Source organism: Ictalurus furcatus, chromosome 6 (genome assembly GCF_023375685.1).
Source record: "Ictalurus furcatus strain D&B chromosome 6, Billie_1.0, whole genome shotgun sequence".
Taxonomy (NCBI): Eukaryota; Metazoa; Chordata; class Actinopteri; order Siluriformes; family Ictaluridae; genus Ictalurus; species Ictalurus furcatus.
In genome coordinates this window covers 34,580,630-34,584,577 of record NC_071260.1, presented here as the reverse complement: position 1 = coordinate 34,584,577, position 3,948 = coordinate 34,580,630, and the positions used below count along the sequence as shown (strand labels likewise).

At 38.9% G+C, this 3,948-nt stretch overlaps 2 long non-coding RNA genes across 2 annotated transcripts; both read right to left on the bottom strand.

Moving 5' to 3' along the window:
* Window positions 1–296: 296 nt before the first annotated feature.
* LOC128609319 (uncharacterized) lies at window positions 297–1,909 on the bottom strand. The gene is made up of 5 exons (XR_008386209.1): window positions 1,663–1,909; window positions 1,434–1,562; window positions 847–982; window positions 630–732; window positions 297–382 (listed from the first exon to the last, which is right to left on the bottom strand). It is a non-coding gene; the product is annotated as an uncharacterized LOC128609319 (long non-coding RNA).
* Window positions 1,910–2,030: 121 nt separating this feature from the next.
* On the bottom strand, window positions 2,031–3,566 carry LOC128609320 (uncharacterized). The gene is made up of 3 exons (XR_008386210.1): window positions 3,499–3,566; window positions 2,219–3,388; window positions 2,031–2,113 (listed from the first exon to the last, which is right to left on the bottom strand). It is a non-coding gene; the product is annotated as an uncharacterized LOC128609320 (long non-coding RNA).
* Between the last annotated feature and the right edge of the window lie 382 nt (window positions 3,567–3,948).

Here is a 3,948-nt window from a genome sequence, read left to right as displayed (position 1 = left end):
TGGTTTTCTTTTATGTTCTGAAACTGAGTTAATTTAGCCTTAGTTGACATTTGTACAGCAGGTTAATAGATGGAGCCAAATACGCTGCATGATTAAGGCAACAATGAAATAGTGAAGGTTAGTGTAGAAATATGCAGTCACAGCTGCTGAATAATCGAAGTTAGTTATACATGCCCAAAACCATACTTGCATGACCCAGTGCACATAATCAAGTCCATCCTGAAGGACTGGTAATCTTTGTAGTGCCCTGGTAATCTGAGGATACAGAAGCAGGTAGAGGCTCTTGGGAGGTCACCACTAATAACTTCCACAGCCAGACTTTCTTTAGGAACTTCCCATCCAACCCAGAACTTGAGCAGGTCCTTCAGGTCCTTGCTAGATCCTGAAATCAAATTTAAAAAATTGTTGAATAAAAAGATTTTAAGTTTTGTCATTTATGACAGTAACAATTTGTGGTCTTGGGCAAGGCACATTATTCACTTTATTTTAAAATGCAAAATATAACAAACATTTACATGGACATGAAGACACACAAATGTCACGTTATGACATAAATTTCAATAAGATTTTAAACATAATATAAATAAAGAAGCCAATATAGATTTGGAGGTAGATTGCTGATACCATACCCATCTAAATGTACTGCCTCAAGTACCCAGTGATGCATTGGTTTGTTTCAGCTGGGTATTCATCATCAGCAGCAGCAGGCCAGAATATTCGAGAATGCAGCATCTACATCATGACCAGTAGACTGTTGGCTAAACACTGACATTGAATATGTTTTTGGACAAATTCTGAGGGGGAAAAAAATCAAATATTAACCTAATGTATAAAAGTACTCATTACCTCAGAGGAGCAAAAGTCTTTGGATTCCATTGGAAAAAAACACCACATCCTTCCTCTCAGTCAGAAGTGACCAAACCATTGTATCTTTAAGTCCTCGTCTGAGTTGTTTCATTTGGCGTGTTCTTCTCCCAAGAACCTACAATATGTACCAAAATGAGCAAAACAGCCAGTAAGAGTCACAGAAGACAGTTTAATTTCGCTCATTCTAAATCATCCAACATATCTTCCAAGTCATTCAATGTATCTTCAGTTTGAGAAGAGCTTACTCACTAAGCAGACAATTCAAGTTTTATTTGTCACTACTTCAAAATTTAGTACAAAAAGTACAATGTGGATTAAATATATAAGCCAGATTTACAGAGCATAGAGACCTAAAACACAAATGGAGTGAAATTCAAAAAACTACATTCATCAGAGGGGCAATAGTTCACTGCCTGATGCTTCAAAGGAGTTTCCATTAAAATGATCTTCAAGCATAATTCTGATATACTCAGAAGACATGACATAAAACATGGTCTTGTCCAGTAGAGAAATGCAGGTATTTGAATACATGTATTCGCATACCACAAGCAAGAAGTTTACATTACCGCATGTGAAAGCAGACGTTCGTAGAGCCACCTTCTGTTTTCTTCGGTTGGACCTGGGAGATCCCAAGACCAGCAAAGCTCCAAAACTTTCTCATGTTGGTCCTCATCCAATGGATACTGTACATTAAGCTCAATTACAAATTTAATAAAATTAGTACAAAACAACCTTAGAGTAAAAAGAATACTGACTGAAAAGTTGACCAAGTATCTATATTGTGTATATACATACCAGGTTGATGGTCTCTTGCACATCAATATCAGGGCAGTCCTCCAACAGTTAAGTGGCTGTATCATGTGAACCAAGAAGCAGCACAAGGACAAAAGCTCTGCTGAGCCCTGCAAGACCCGGTCTGCCATGGAGGAAGGAATGGCCGAGCATTCGTCCTGCTACTAGGAAGAGGTCACTTTCGATAAACTGTGAAGATGAGGGCACCAAGTGGTCTGGCTGCCCTTCAAACAGGCAGGTAACTCCTGTGTTTCCTGTTCAACATAAACCATGCAGAAACATTAAAACTGTTTGACATAATTCTACTTGTTAACAAGCCAAATCAATTATAAAAATTGCCAGAAGTTAGAGTAATGATGTATACCCAAGTTCAAAATGAAACCATACTTCAGTTAGTGAAGAATTGTGGGGGGAAAAAAGTGCCTAGTAACACAATCACCAATTGCAGTGTCCCCTAAAGAACACACAAAGCGTACACAATGGCTACAATACTGCAGTGCTACACTACACATTGCATTGAACTCATTTTCAACTTCAACTGCTCTTTTCTATGCTTTACCTTGCAATTGGCATCTAAGGGGGCATGCCCACTCCACATCTTTGTGCTTCTAGAGGTTTATAAGTTCTCTCTTGTCCTTGAACACCTGATCTGAGGTCCGTGTACCTCAGAAGCGGCTTCCCAATCTCATGGAGACAAAGAATTTCCTGGGTGTACAAGGACACAGCCACTTTGGGATCAGGGTGGGTCTTCCAATCTAGATGGGCAGAAAGCACAGATTTTAAGTGTGGCAGAGGTGGATGAAATGCACTCAAATGTCACCCAACAGTTATCCACTGGCATTGGTCAAGTACAAAAAGAAGCAGCAATTGTAATTACCATTATTCACACACAGCACTTCAATTGTGGTGTTCATTGTGTAACTGACTGTTCTACAGTGTAAAAGAAAACCCACGCATATAAGACATGGCACATTTTAAAAATATCATATTTTATCCATCTTGATTACCCTTCCTCACATATGCTGGCATGAATTTCCAAGACAAGGGCCATTTCTTCCTGGCATATAGGACAGCAAGCCTATGATGTATGACACATTAATACAAAAAATATGAAATAGATATGGATACAAATGTAATGAAGACAATGTTGAAATGCAAAATTTATATATACACACACACACTCCCCCTGCCCCCCCTTGTATTTCCAAAATTACATGCATTCTTCAACTGGTGGCTGGGAGTGTACTCATGAAAACAAAGTGGACCATATGGTTCTTGACATACAGCACCAACAAACTAGTCAAATATATAGTGACAGTTCAATTGTACACAACTCCAAACTGGTATCAAGTAAGATTACTTGTTCACTGTAGCCCAGTTCTTCTTTCTTGATAAAATAAAGATTACCTGTTCACTCTTGCCTGGTTCGGCGTCATCCACAATAACAGAGCATGAGCTGATGGGGTCAGGAAGAACTTGAAGAGGATAGGATGGGTTGCGCTATTTATTTATTTATTTTTTATTATTATTTTTTTAAAAAAAAAACATATTGCCTTTGGCATGTTGCGGAAGGCCTCAGATGTTGGTGGCAATGGAGTGGTGTCAAACTCCTCCTGGAGTGGAGTTGCATACATAACAGTATTTTCTTTTGTTCTTGACAATTTTAGTATCCTTCCTGTATAGCCACAGTCTGCAGGGGCCACCACAAGTCTTCTATGTCCCCAACCACCTTTAAGTGAAAACAAAACATATAGATGCAAAACCATTATAGGCTATACACATACCTACATATCTACATTACAACTATACAAGTTAATGACGCAATAACCAATACTATACCTGCCTCCAATTCTTAAAACAGCCAACCACCAGGGACGTCCTTCAACTTTGGGTATAATTCAGAGAGCACATCACATATCTTTTACAGGAAAATGAGACCACCATTATGAAATAATTAAATTAACCAAGCTACTAGACACTCATCTGAACATATTCAATTAGTCAAACATATGACCGAGAACAAAAATTGCTTACCTCCTCATGAGTCATATTTTCATCCAAATGTCCTGTTCGGCATCCCAATCCTGCTTGAGCGTGAAGCAGCTGCTCTTGGTCATTTGGAGACCTCTCACTCTGGGTTGGGAGAAGGTGGAACACCACCTGAAAAGGCTTTGGTTTGCTGGGTACAGGATATGCACCAGAAAAATGGCATTTTTCTTTGCGATTTACAAACAATCCTGGGAAGGATCTAGAGGAAAAGGATTTCTTCTACTTATCAAAAAGACATAG